Raw genomic sequence first — 15,621 nt, 5'->3', positions numbered from 1 at the left:
AACAATTATGTGAAATAATAAGAATGTGACAATAATAATAAATGAAACAATATTTTTTTGTAATAAAAAATTCACCTTAGAGTTTGCAGATACTAGACAAGTCCCTGTTTTTCAAGTCTTCCTCTGTTGAAGTTCAATCACCCACCAGTCGATGACCTGTTGAATAGATAAGTTTATTTTTAAATTGGCATCACATAAATAGCTTATGACTATGATCAAAGAATGTTTATAGTCTAATTATGGTATGAACAAAGAATTTTCATAGCTACAAGATTCTTGGCAAGTTGATGGAGTATGAACAATGAGTGTTCATAGCTAAAGACTATGAACAATGATTGTTCATAGTCCAATTGTGGGTATGAACAATGAGTGTTCATAGCGAAAGACTATGAACAATCATTGTTCATAGTCCAATTGTGGTATGAATAAAAAAATACCTGGTGATCAATTTCTCTATCAAAGAGAATATCTTCAACTAGAACACCTTGAATTTGTAATGTTCCATTTGACCAAGCAATAGCTCTTCAAAAACCATAAGAAATAACCATTAGTCAAACAAGATATTTACTCAAAATGTTATTTTTTGGTATCTTAAACTTACCCACTGTCTGCAATTTTAAAGAACGTGTCAATGACTTCTCGATGGGTTTCTTCCAAACCCATATAGTATCGACATGTCTTCAGGTCAAGCATAGGATGAACGGTACTGTCACGCCCCGAGACCCAACACACATCCCGAGGACGTGGAATGAATCTCGAGGCAGACACCTATCCCGATTCTACCGAAATTTCGGCAGAGCTTCCTTTGTTTGATCGACGTTCGTAAACCCTAAAAACCTGTCATAACCTGTCATAAACCCTGGACATCTTATAATTCCCTTCCAACAACCATACATACATCCAACAACCATATATACTACACTTAACTCTAACTACTACAGGGATATGACGATATAACTACAAAACAAGGAGAACCGTTGCCAAATACGATTATTACATCAAAATGACCTAGCTCTCTATATATACAACAAAAGAAGGAACTATCTCTATACATCCAAAGAAAAGAGCTAGGCTCATTATATACAGCAAAAGAATAACCTAGGTCATCTCTATACAGTCCAAAATATAAACTTGACTCTGCCTCTCGTCAAGCATGGGGAAATCCTCCCAAATCACCATACCCGTCATCACTAGGGTTAGGGAAACCCTCCTCCGCAACTGGCTCGTCTGAAATGTTAAGTAGGATGAGCAAACAACTATGCCCAGTAGAAACGCACATAACCAATACATATTCTACTTATAGAAATCATTTGAAACATGCAGGTTTTTATAATACGAATCAAAATATCGTGACTATATACATACATCACTAGCTAGCATAAATCATATCGGCATGCTTCTTTAATATTCAAATATATCTTTCACAACCATCATACAACTATTGTGGCCGCTGCATCCTATTAGAATGGTGAGGGTGCGGTAATTTTCGGCCCCGATCCGCGAGGCAATCTCGGTTCAAGACTTCCCAAAGTAGAACCATGCACCGTTGTTTTCCGATTTTACCGGGCAGGAGCTGAAATGCCGTTGTTGTGTTCAGACACACAAAATCCCCAAAGCTTTTAGGGCTCGGGTGGGCCTGTGACCACGACCCCATATAACGTCACCTAACTTACGGTGGTCAACCGTTCGACGACTACCAGATCGCTTTCGGATCCTCACACATCCGAGTGGACTAAACTCTCACTCCTGCGTCTAAACCTCATCGAGGTAGCATGTAACCCCACACAAGCTAATCACCATACAAATTGACACGCAAGCATGGTTATCTAGAAAAGTAGAAAAGGAATTCCCGGACTACATCCAGTGATGCATCCCTTTAAAGGTGGCCCACCACCTCGAAAGGTGTACACCACAGTTGGAATCCTAGAGCGAACTGCCGTCTCCGGAAATGCGACAACAGTTCCTTCTTTATAGAATTCAGCGGTTCCTTTTCTAAATCTCCTCGTGATAAACATAGTAATATCTATATATATATACTCGTATTACCGATTATTTTCAAATACTCTAGTTACATATCTAGTTTTTCTTTTAAAACTGTTGATTATATAGGTGTGAGTTCCTGGATTTCCCGAAATCGAAAGGTAACAACCTATGACTCCCAAACGGGCGATCATAGTAAATAACAACCGATGATTCCCAAACGCTAATCATCGTAAATAACACGACCATCCCGACCAATCGAACTTCGCACCTAGTTACAAACAACCGGGTAATCCTTACCCGATTACAAAATCCATCTCTCTCGTCTCCCATCGAGACAAGAGACGAACCTTTCCCCAAAACCAGTTTTCACTTTTAACCGTAAAACAATCCCTCGCTACCCCGATTTTACAGAAAACTATTTCACGCGAAAGCTATCCATATACTTAATTCATATCGAGGAAAACTACAATGCAAAACATGAATATCATATATACATGCATGGTTGATACGCAAACTATTTCTTAACATTTTAAACAACTCAAATCATGCATGAAAATAAGCAGACTATATATTGGTATGTAGGTTCCTACCTTAGCAAGCTCCGTTCTCCTCCAGCCCACTTAACCGAATCCAGCCCACTTAATCAAATTCCCTCGTATTTACTCCTACACATCATATATATATACGTCGACCATTAGAAGTTATCGAACGAACGAGAATTCTTATATAACGTAAGTCGAGAAGAATCTCGACACTACGAATTTGGTTTCGGGTAAATTTTTATCTAACTACCGTTAACAGAGCTACAGGCCATTTCTGGCACTGTTACTCTGACAGTCTCTACGGCTATTTCAGCCATGGCAGGCCCTCATATCTACGCCAATCCTATCGCGTCCAATAACGATTAAGATTTTTCTCGACTCCGACAACAACAACAAATTCCACTATTCCATTCACATTAAATTTCTCGCAATATTTACTGTTGTCTTCCTTATCAATCGTTCCTTACTTAATCAAATCCTAACCAAGTTTAGACTAACATAACTTCTTTAAATTAAAGTGAATATAGCAATTCTTACCGAAATCGACCAAGCAACAATCGCTTCCTAGCTCAAACCACCCAAAATCGCAACTCTCCTTCTCCAAACCGAAGCTCTTGCCCACATTAAACAACCAATTCCAATTATTATTATCATTTTTTTCCAATACATCACAATCCCATCCTAATTCCAACACTCCAACCATAATAACTTCATCAAACAGCGTATAGAACTAGAGAATATCAAAATCTCTTACCAAATCAGTAAGAATGCTTCCTTCCGCTTTCTTCTCGGCTGATTTCACAAGCCATTCCTCTCCAAATAGCTATCACGACCTAACAACCACCCAATTTCAATCATCCTTCATCAATACAACCAAATAGAACGAAATCGAGTTCAAATTATTTGATTGAGGCGAAACTAACTCACCTCTTATCTCGATTTCGCTTCGGTATGCTCGAATTCACTTCTACTCCAACTGCTACTGCTGAAATATACACCCACCCCATTCAATATCTTCAGTAACACATCCAATCCCTTAAAACGAGTTTAAACTATCGATTGAAGCAAATTAAACTCACCCGCAGCAGCCGGCAGCGGCGGTACGATGCAAATCCAATAATTTTTGAATCTCCAAGCTTGATTAAGGGTTGTTAGTGATTGGGTGTTTAAGTTTTTGGGTGGAATCGGTTGAATTTGGGCGATTTGATATTTCTCTCTCCTAGGTTTTGAGAGATGCGAATTGGGGAAGATGGGTGCGATTTGGATTTCGCGATTTCGGTTTTACTGTTGGTTTCGTGCGGTTTTTGGTTTGGCTGATTTTCGATTTTTCAGTTTCGCGATTTCGTGGTTTCAATTTGGGCCGATATATTTGGGCCCAAGCCCAATATATCCTAATTAGCCTTAACGTCCTACTTAAACTCCTAACCCCCACTAATTCGACTTAGCGTCTTGATTATTTTTCGGCCCATCCCGCTAAATTTAGTCTTCTATATTCTATCTCACCGCAGTTATATAGCAATGACCCACTTTCAGTGTAAGTTAATTAACTCGTGCGGCTTCAAGACGCAAAGAAACCGCTAACCGGCATTTTGTCAAATTTTTATGGTCGCTACCTAACGGACTTATGAGTCGGAGTCAAGTTTCGGTAAGTTACGTACCTTTGAAATATAAACCCGACGACCAAATTACATAACAACCCTGGATTTGATATGAAATTTACAAAAATACCCTTAATACTAATTCAGGACTTTACATCCTACCCTCCTTAAAAGAAAATTTCGTCCTCGAAATTAAATCATACCTTATTGCTCGAACAATTCTGGATATTGTCGCCTCATATCGGTTTCTTTCTCCCAGGTTGCTTCCTCTACATTGTGATTTCTCCACAAGACCTTTACCAACGGAATGACCTTTGACCGCAATCTCTTTTCTCTCGCATCTAGAATCTGAACTGGCCCTTCCGGATAGGTGATGTCTTCTTCCAACTCCAATGATTCCAAATCGACAACATGTAGTGGATCCGCTCATACTTGCAGTAGCATCGGTGATATGGAACACATTATGAACACGTGATAGCCTTTCTTGGTAGCTCGAGCTTATAAGCTAGCTCGTAGATCTTCAATAATCGGAATGGTCCCACATATCTAGGTGCAAGTTTCCGCTTTCATCCCTAACCTCTGAATGCCCTTCTTCGGAGATACTTTCAAGAATACCCTGTCACCTTCATAAAATTCCAAGGGGACGCTTCACGCTATCCGCATAGCTTTTCTCGACGACTTCGCGTGGAGCAACCGATTCCATTATCACTCGATCTTCGGTGGTGTCACTAACCATCTCTGCCCCAACATAATACTATCTCCTGTTTTCAGTCCAGAGGAGGTGTTCTTAAGGTCTGCCATACAACGCTTCAAACGGAGCCATACCAATACTAGATTGGTAACTTGTTATTGTAGGCAAACTCAGCCAATGCCAAATGAGTCTTCCAACTACCCCCAAAATCAAGCACGCAAGCCCAAGCATATCCTCTATGATTTGGATGACTCTTTCCGATTGCCCATCGGTTCATGGATGAAATGTTTATCTTGAATTTCAGTTTGGTCCCCAATTCCCTTTGAAGACTTCTCCAAAATGAACCGGTAAATTGAGTACCTCTATCTGAAATTATAGATAATGGTGCCCCATGCAACCTCAGTATCTCTGACATGTAGATTCTACTTAGCTTTTCAGCAGAGTAAGTAGTCTTAACAGGTATGAAATGAGCAGACTTGGTCAGTCTATCAACAATGACCCATATAGAATCCATTCCCTCACTGGTCCTCGGTAACCCGGATACAAAATCCATGGTTATATTCTCCCACTTCCATTCCAGAATCTCCGAGGTTTAAGAAGACCGTGGTCTATGGTGTTCACTTTCACTGTTGGCATGTGGCACACTTCTTCACATATTCGCGAATGTGCCGCTTCATTCCGGCCACCAAAACCCGGCGACGCAGATCTCTGTACATTTTGGTACCACCAGGATGAATGGTATACTTCGATCTATGGGCTTCACTCAAGATATTATTCCGCAAAGAGTGATCAAAAGGTACCCAAATTCTTCCTCTGAATCTGATGCTTCCATCTCCGGATTTTTCCCAATCAACATCCTCAGCATTATCCACATATCCTCGGTACCTAGGTCCATCCCTCGATGTAGTCTGAGCATCTACAATCTCCTGAACCAAGGTGTTTTCTGCCGTCACTGTCATCTGTGCTAAATAACAGCACTTATGAGGATCTCCACTTCCATTTCCCGTGATCTCGAAACCATAAGAAGCAGCAGACTCCAGCAATTGCCACTCCTTCATCATCATCTGAGCACAGACATGTTCTCGCTTCCTACTCAATGCATCGGCAACTACATTTGCTTTACCCGGATGGTATTGCAATGTGAATGTATAGTCCTCCATGTACTCAACCCATCTCCTCTGCCTCATATTCAAATCTTTCTGCGAGAACAAGTACTTGAGACTCTTGTGATCCGAGAATATCTCAAACTTCTCACCATACACATAATGCCTCCATATCTTTAGAGCATGAATGATCGCCGCTAACTCCAAGTCATGAGTAGGATAATTCTTCTCATGGGCATTCAATTGCCTAGAAGCATACGCTATCACTTGGCCTTCTTGCATTAAGACACATCCTAATCCGGTGTTAGAGGCATCAGTATAAATCACATAGCTCTTCTCCGGATCTGGAATAGTCAAGACTGGCGCTGTTATCAATCGCGTCTTTAGCTCTTGGAAAGCTTTCTCGCATGCCTCCGTCCATTCAAACTTCACATCCTTCTGTGTCAATCTAGTTAAGGACGACGCTATGCTAGAGAATCCTTCTACAAAACGACGGTAATAACCTGCCAATCCCAAGAAACTCCTGATTTCCGTCGCTGACGTCGGTCTCGGCCAATTATTCACTGCCTCTATCTTTGAACGATCAACTTTGATTCCATTCTCCGATACAACATGCCCTAAGAACCTCATTTCATTCAACCAGAACTCACACTTGCTGAACTTGGCATAAAGCTGATGATCAACTAATGTTTGGAAGACAATCCTCAAGTGTTCCTTGTGTTCCGCCCTAGTCTTGGAATAAATCAAGATGTCATCTATGAATACGATAACAAATTGATCTAGGTATTTCCACATCACTCGGTGCATGAGATCCATAAATGCAGCCGGAGCATTGGTCAATCCAAATGGTAACACCAAAAACTCAAAATGCCCTAGCCGTAGCGGAAAGTCGCTCTTATATCTTCTTCCCGAATTCTCATCTGATGGTAGCCTGTTCTGAGATCTATCTTCGAGAAATACTTAGCACCCCTTAACTGATCAAATAGGTCATTGATCCTAGGCAACGGATATTTGTTCTTGATAGTCACATTATTCAGCTTCCGATAATCCACACATAGCCGAAATGACCCATCCTTCTTCTTCACAAATAACACCGGTGCTCCCCAAGGTGACTGACTTTCCCTTATAAACCCCAATCTTTTCAATTCATCTAATTGGGACTTGAGTTCTCTCATTTCGAGAGGAGCCATTCGATAAGGAATCATCGAAATAGGCGACGTTCCCGGCATTAGATCTATTACAAAATCTATCTCACGCCAGGGAGGCAATCCCGGCAATGCATCTGGGAACAACACGCAAAACTCACTAACTTCTGAGGAACAAGCTCGAAGATTCAACTTCGCCCTTGGAGACTAAGACCAGCTAACAATCCATTATCTATCATACTTGAAGTCGACTTGGTCTTCACCACTCGAGACCGTATTTCTAATCCCCTCAAACACAACCTCAGTCCCGTCCGGCACTCTAAGCGTCATTGCCTTGGGCAAAACAATCTACATGGGCATGATACTTCCCTAACAAATCCATCCCTACGATGATATCGAAATCTTTTAGGTCCATCACCGTTAGATCGACTATCATCTCCCTATCACCTATCTTTATCACACAATGGTGACAAACTTCAAAGAACATAGTTCTCTTTCCTAGAGGAGTAGATAAAATAAGCTTCCTCCCGGTATTAACTACATCCAAACCAAGAATCTCCACCATATTTTTAGCAATGAAAGAATGAGTAGCACCCGTATCAAACAGGACATGCACATTATGTGTAAACAGACATATCATACCTTCAACCACTTGATCGGTAGCGCTGATATCTGCCCCCATAGCATTATATACCGTGGCTTCCTCTTGGACTGGAGCAGGATCCATAACCTCTTCCTCTGGCACTAGATAATACACTTTGCCCTCGTGGTCTCTCGCTCCACCCCCGAACCGACTTGGGACAAAACCGCCGATATGCCCAAATTCACCGCAACCATAGCAAACCACTCTCTCCCCTGACTGTACTCACGGGGTATTACAGATTGCAATCTAGCTCTCGACCACGAGGCCTCAAATTCTGCACCGTGCTCAGTGCGAGAAGGAGCGGTACCCTCGGTGGCCTTCGTGATCCACTCGTCGGTCTCATGAATCGGTAGACTCGTGGCGGCCTAACCACATTCAAACCCCCATGCGGTACTGTGCCCTCCACCGTGGTGCCTGGCTGAAAGACTGCCTATACATCCATTGCGACCACTGAACCACCGCCTTTGGTAGACTGTCTTTTTCCAGTATCCCGCCTACCCCCGAATCAATTTACCGTCTTACCCTTCCAACCTCTTGCCTCTCAGAAGAATAACTCGATCATCAACTCTTTCAATTCCTTGAGCTCTTCTCACAGCCTCGGCAAAGATAAGTATCGATCAAGGACCGACATCTTGCTCTGCATATACGGTTTCAAACCGTCAATGAATTTCCGAGCCTTAGCTTTTTCGTGGAAATCATCTCCTTCCCCGTGATCGTGGAAAGAAACGATGGAATTTCTCTTCATAATCGCCCCCACCGTCATGTTTCCTTGTTCTAACTTGAGGAATTCCATTCGCTTCTTATCTCTGCACGCCTCAGAACATACCTCAAAAGAAAGAGTTCCTCAAACTTAGCCCAACTCATAGGAAACGTCTCCCGCGCCCTTAACACCGATCCACCGGTGTTTGGCTTCACCTCTAAGCATGAAGGCAGCCCAAAGTGACCCGCTCCACATCAAGACACATCATAGAGTCTAGCATACTCGACATGTCTAGCAACCAATCTTCGGCTACTTTAACCTCGAAGACCCCACAAATTCAGGTGGACGTGAATCCCATGAAATTTGCAAGCAGAAACCCCGATTGACTTTGCACTGGTGGTCTGAACTCCTCAACTCTCACTGTGGTTGGGGATGCTACCTCTGGTGTTACACCAGGTGGAATAACAGTGGAGGTCAGAAGAGGTTGGGGCTCGTTCCGACTAGCCCTCAAACTTTCGATCTCATTTCATCTCATTTTGTGCTTGAGCCATTTGATTCATCATAGAGGGAGCCTATCCATTCGGTCCTCCCGACCACGATCCGTAGCATCATCACCACTAGTACTTTCCGGATCCATGGTGACTATTCTGCACATACACAAAGAGCCAACTCAGTGTATGATACATTAGAGAGAATTTCTCAAAATTATGCATAGAATGAGCGCGAGTAGAATTTCAAGATGAAGCAGTGGCTTTACAGAGGAGGCGGTCGCCCTCCACTTTGAAATGAAAATTCACTCTGACCCTTATAGTGTCCGATTCGTCCAAACTTTCGACACGTCTCCGCGCTCTCTGCTGTGACCAGACAACTACCCGTGCGACGTCTCGACATTGCTAAGCTAGTACTAACGCTTAACGTACGTAACCCCTACTTAGAGTTTTATCGGTTTCCGACTAAAACTTTGGAAACACGTCGCGACCGAGTCCCCCACTATAGCTCCCAGACGGATCTAATAGTGGACGCTCTGATACCACGTTTTCTGTCACGCCCCGAGACCCAACACACATCCCGAGGACGTGGAATGAATCTCGAGGCAGACACCTATCCCGATTCTACCGAAATTTCGGCAGAGCTTCCTTTGTTTGATCGACGTTCGTAAACCCTAAAAACCTGTCATAACCTGTCATAAACCCTGGACATCTTATAATTCCCTTCCAACAACCATACATACATCCAACAACCATATATACTACACTTAACTCTAACTACTACAGGGATATGACGATATAACTACAAAACAAGGAGAACCGTTGCCAAATACGATTATTACATCAAAATGACCTAGCTCTCTATATATACAACAAAAGAAGGAACTATCTCTATACATCCAAAGAAAAGAGCTAGGCTCATTATATACAAACAAAAGAATAACCTAGGTCATCTCTATGATCAAAAATATAAACTTGACTCTGCCTCTCGTCAAGCATGGGAAATCCTCCCAAATCACCATACCCGTCATCACTAGGGTTAGGGAAACCCTCCTCCGCAACTGGCTCGTCTGAAATGTTAAGTAGGATGAGCAAACAACTATGCCCAGTAGAAACGCACATAACCAATACATATTCTACTTATAGAAATCATTTGAAACATGCAGGTTTTTATAATACGAATCAAAATATCGTGACTATATACATACATCACTAGCTAGCATAAATCATATCGGCATGCTTCTTTAATATTCAAATATATCTTTCACAACCATCATACAACTATTGTGGCCGCTGCATCCTATTAGAATGGTGAGTAGGGTAATGACCGGGTACTCAATCCGGGCAATCTCGGTTCAAGATTTCCCAATTAGTGAACCATGCACCGTTGTTTTCCTGATTTTACCCGTGGAGCTGAAATGCCGTTGTTGTTCGTTCAGACACACAAAATCCCCAAAGCTTTTAGGGCTCGGGGGGCCTCACCCGACCCCGACCCCATACGGCTGTCACCTAACTTACGGTGGTCAACCGTTCGACGACCGCAGACTGCTTTCAGGATCCCCGACACATCCGAGTGGACTAAACTCTCACTCCTCGGCGTCTAAACCTCATCGAGGTAGCATGTAACCCCACACAAGCTAATCACCATACAAATATGACACGCATAAGCATGGTTATCTAGAAAAGTAGAAAAGGAATTCCCGGACTACATCCAAAGTGATGCATCCCTTTAAAGGTGGCCCACCACCTCGAAGGTGTACACCACCGATTGGAATCCTAGAAGCGAAGCCGCCGTCTCGAAAATGCGACAACGGTTCCTTCTTTATAGGAATTCACGGTTCCTTTTCTAAATCTCCTCGTGATAAACATAGTAATATCTATATATATATACTCAGATAACCGATTATTTTCAAATACTCTAGTTACATATCTAGTTTTTCTTTTAAAAGCGTTGATTATATAGGTGTGAGTTCCCGGATTTCCAAATCGAAAGCGTAACAACCTATGACTCCCAAACGGGCGGTCATAGTAAATAACAACCGATGATTCCCCAAACGGCGAATCATCGTAAATAACACGCACCATCCCGGGACCAATCGAACTTCGCACCTAGTTACAAACAACCGGGTAATCCTTACCCGCGATACAAAATCCATCTCTCTCTCCTTATCGAGACAAGAGACGAACCTTTCCCCAAAACCAGTTTTTCACTTTTAACCGAAAACAATCCCTCGCTACCCCCGATTTTACAGAAAACTATTTCACGCTGAAAGCTATCCATATACTTAATTCATATCGAGGAAAACTACAATGCAAAAACATGAATATCATATATACATGCATGGTTGATACGCAAACTATTTCTTAACATTTTAAACAACTCAAATCATGCATGAAAATAAGCAGACTATATATTGGTATGTAGGTTCCTACCTTAGCAAGCTCCGTTCTCCTCCGGCCCACTTTAACCTAATCCAAATCCGGTACTTAATCAAATTCCCTCGTATTTACTCCTACACATCATATATATATACGTCGACCATTAGAAGTTATCGAACGAACGAGAATTCTTATATAACGTAAGTCGAGAAGAATCTCGACACTACGAATTTGGTTTCGGGTAAATTTTTATCTAACTACCGTTAATCAGAGCTCACCAGCCATTTTAAAACCATCATACTTCGACAAATTTCTACGGCTATTTCAGCCATGGCAGGCCCTCATATCTACGCCAATCCTATCGCGTCCAATAACGATTAAGATTTTTCTCGACTCCGACAACAACAACAAATTCCACTATTCCATTCACATTAAATTTCTCGCAATATTTACTGTTGTCTTCCTTATCAATCGTTCCTTACTTAATCAAATCCTAACCAAGTTTAGACTAACATAACTTCTTTAAATTAAAGTGAATATAGCAATTCTTACCGAGTCAGCAAGCAACAATCGCTCCTAGCTCGCTGCTGCACCAAAATCGCAACTCTCCTTCTCCAAACCGAGCTACTGCCCACATTAAACAACCAATTCCAATTATTATTATCATTTTTTTCCAATACATCACAATCCCATCCTAATTCCAACACTCCAACCATAATAACTTCATCAAACAGCGTATAGAACTAGAGAATATCAAAATCTCTTACCAAATCAGTAAGAATGCTTCCTTCCGCTTTCTTCTCGGCTGATTTCGTCAAGCCATTCCTCTCCAAATAGCTACTGTCGACCTAACAACCACCCAATTTCAATCATCCTTCATCAATACAACCAAATAGAACGAAATCGAGTTCAAATTATTTGATTGAGGCGAAACTAACTCACCTCTTATCTCGATTTAAACCCGGTATGCTTTCGAATTCACTTCTACTCAATCCTATCTTTCTTTGAAATATACACCCACCCCATTCAATATCTTCAGTAACACATCCAATCCCTTAAAACGAGTTTAAACTATCGATTGAAGCAAATTAAACTCACCCGGCAGCGGCGGCAGCGGCGGTACGATGCAAATCCAATAATTTTTGAATCTCCAAGCTTGATTAAGGGTTGTTAGTGATTGGGTGTTTAAGTTTTTGGGTGGAATCGGTTGAATTTGGGTGATTTGATATTTCTCTCTCCTAGGTTTTGAGAGATGCGAATTGGGGAAGATGGGTGCGATTTGGATTTCGCGATTTCGGTTTTACTGTTGGTTTCGTGCGGTTTTTGGTTTGGCTGATTTTCGATTTTTCAGTTTCGCGATTTCGTGGTTTCAATTTGGGCCGATATATTTGGGCCCAAGCCCAATATATCCTAATTAGCCTTAACGTCCTACTTAAACTCCTAACCCCCACTAATTCGACTTAGCGTCTTGATTATTTTTCGGCCCATCCCGCTAAATTTAGTCTTCTATATTCTATCTCACCGCAGGCTATAGCAATGACCCACTTTCAGTGTAAAGTCGTTAACTTCGTGCGGACACCCGCGAGACGCGACAAACCGCTAACCGGCATTTTGTCAAATTTTCGCCTATGGTCGCTTACCTAACGTGACTTATGAGTCGGAGTCAAGTTTCGGTAAGTTACGTACCTTTGAAATATAAACCCGACGACCAAATTACATAACAACCCTGGATTTGATATGAAATTTACAAAAATACCCTTAATACTAATTCAGGACTTTACAGGTACTGTCATCAACAAGAGTTTCCTTCCCAGTGTCACTTTTCTTCTTTTTTTTCCACCCATCACCAGTGAAATCCTCACCAATCACTTTACTTCTCCTTTCTTTATTGTCCTTGACTTCGCTTTTACTAGTGAGCAAGGTTTCTTAACTCCCTCGACATCCTTATCCTCATCTTTATCCGAGGTGACAAGGTTACTTTCGAAGATCAAATGATGGACCATCAAATGGTTCTCCGACATACTTACTCTGCTGAACTTCATCAGTTGTGACTTCGTCAGAAGGCCCCTGATGCACTTCAGCCGGGTGGACTGCATTTGTGACTTCATTAGGATGCCCCTGCTGCACTTCAACCATTACTTCATTAGGTTGCAATTCTACCTCATCAGACATATCCCTCTCTTGCTGCTATTTTAACTTTGCCTTTAACTTTTCAATTTCATCTCTGGAAGACATAATTTGCTTTTCAAGCTTGATGACCCTCTCCTTCAGTTCTTTGTTCTCCATTTTCAATGCATCAATGTTTTCTACAGTAGACTGGACTGGTACTTCATTGTTTGTGACTAAATCACTATACATGTCATGAAGTAAAGTCTTTTCATCCTCCGTTGCTACTTCAGCATCAACAACAATCTGACTTGCAGCTATTTCTGTTATTGGTGTCTTTCTGAACGCATCAAGTAAGGTCTTCAAATTCCACCTTGCACACCTCGGGAATTTGGTTTCATGATTCTCTACCTTCTTGATGACTACAGAGTGCTCACAAAACCAAAACTGCAATGCACATGATGAAAGCCATATTAGTTCACACACCAATAAACCAGAACATTAAACCAATAAATGTTCATAACCTAATAATAGATATGAACATTGAGTGTTCATACCCACCAATATGGACTATGAACATTGTATGTTCATACCCAAGGAACATTGTAGTTCTATTGAAGTTGATAAAATAGAACTACTCCCAGGAATCTTATGAATGTTTTTATCTCTCATCCTCCTCCTAACATTCACAACATCATCCCATTTCTTGTCTTGAGCATACATATTTGACAATAGCACATAATTTCCATCCATATGAGGTTCTAATTTAAGAAGATTAACAGTAGCTTCTTCTACTAATTCCATGTTCTTGTGAATTTTACATGCACTAAGGAAGGTCTGCCAAACAATGGCATCAGGAGCAAAGGGCATATTTCTAATAAGCTCTCTTGCCTCTCTGAGGTGCGCCATTCGACCCAACAGATCAACCATGCCTCCACTTGTATAAACTTCTATGATGTTTCGGAGAAGTTTTGAGACTTCTCTTTCTGCTTGTTTTTCTACTTTTGAGTCGCTGCCAATTTTTCTCTCTTTATATATTCATGAGATATTTCAAAATCCCATGAAAAATGTCTACATATATAAATTTCAGAATTTGTTCCGAAATATACTAGTATACTGCTGTGAAGTGGGGCACTGGGGCATGATTGGACATGCAGTTTCTACATATATGTGTTATGATGAATTGGTGCCTAAGTATTGCCTTTCAAAGTTTATTTTACCGTAAACAAAGCTAAGTAATGGAAGTTGAGCTTAAATATTATCATTTCCTATAAAGGTTAAGAAACATATTGCACACCCCATCCTTGATGGTATAAAGCATGCTCAACTCAGACATTGGATGTAGGTCCAGCAGGCCAGCACACACTAATAGCTACATTCTAGGCTGCAACTAGATGTAGAGAATTATGGGGGAATGCAAATGCAATTAACATGCAAGTGGGTATTACCAAAAGTCCCTACAAGTGCAAGACCCTCCAACGAAATGATGAAAGCGGTTACGATCCCTAACAATTATCTCCCGTTCATAGATGATGGATAAAAGTTTGAAGGCCAAATGGCAATCTTCACGACTTCGAATCTTTACAATCAGTATTGCGACCCGGGGCTCAAAAGTCCAAAAGCAAATGCCGGTTCTCATTGTGATAAGCCAATGCATGTTCTTTTGCTTTGTCATTCATATCTTGCGATCTCAAGATATCAATTGTTTGTATCCCACGATATACAACCGATCAATCATCTCGACCAACATTTCATATATCTCCTTTGACTTGGGGTGTGACCTATAACCTGCAATGAACTCATAAACCACATTATCAACTTCAATAGAACTACTCCCGGAATCTTATGAATGTTTTATCTCTCATCCTCCTCCTAACATTCACAACATCATCCCATTTCTTGCCTTGAGCATACATATTTGACAATAGCACATAGTTTCCATCCATATGAGGTTCTAGTTCAAGAAGATTAACAGTAGCTTCTTCTACTAATTCCATGTTCTTGTGAATTTTACATGCACTAATGAAGGTCCTCCAAACAATGGCATCGGGGAGCAAAGGGCATATTTCTAATAAAGCTCTCTTGCCTCTCGAGGTGTCGCCAAATTCGACCAACAGATCAACCATGCATCCATAGTGCTCAATCTTAGGAGTGACACCATATTTATCGTTCATCGATGTGAAGTATGTCCAACCCCTATCAACAACACCAACATGGCTGCATGCGCTTAACACACCAATAAA

At 41.4% G+C, this 15,621-nt stretch overlaps 1 long non-coding RNA gene and 1 pseudogene across 2 annotated transcripts in view; one reads left to right on the top strand and one right to left on the bottom strand.

Moving 5' to 3' along the window:
* Positions 1-15,621, top strand: part of LOC147474482 (LRR receptor kinase SERK2-like) — a 62,602-nt pseudogene that overhangs the window by 16,613 nt on the left and 30,368 nt on the right. The gene's annotated exons all lie outside the window — the stretch shown is intronic.
* Positions 849-12,243, bottom strand: LOC147474484 (uncharacterized). The gene is made up of 5 exons (XR_015208597.1): positions 12,215-12,243; positions 12,040-12,120; positions 11,825-11,899; positions 2,574-2,648; positions 849-1,227 (listed from the first exon to the last, which is right to left on the bottom strand). It is a non-coding gene; the product is annotated as an uncharacterized LOC147474484 (long non-coding RNA).

This window comes from Coptis chinensis, chromosome 9 (genome assembly GCF_015680905.1).
Source record: "Coptis chinensis isolate HL-2020 chromosome 9, ASM1568090v1, whole genome shotgun sequence".
NCBI lineage: Eukaryota > Viridiplantae > Streptophyta > Magnoliopsida > Ranunculales > Ranunculaceae > Coptis > Coptis chinensis.
This window is presented reverse-complemented; position numbering and strand designations above follow the sequence as displayed.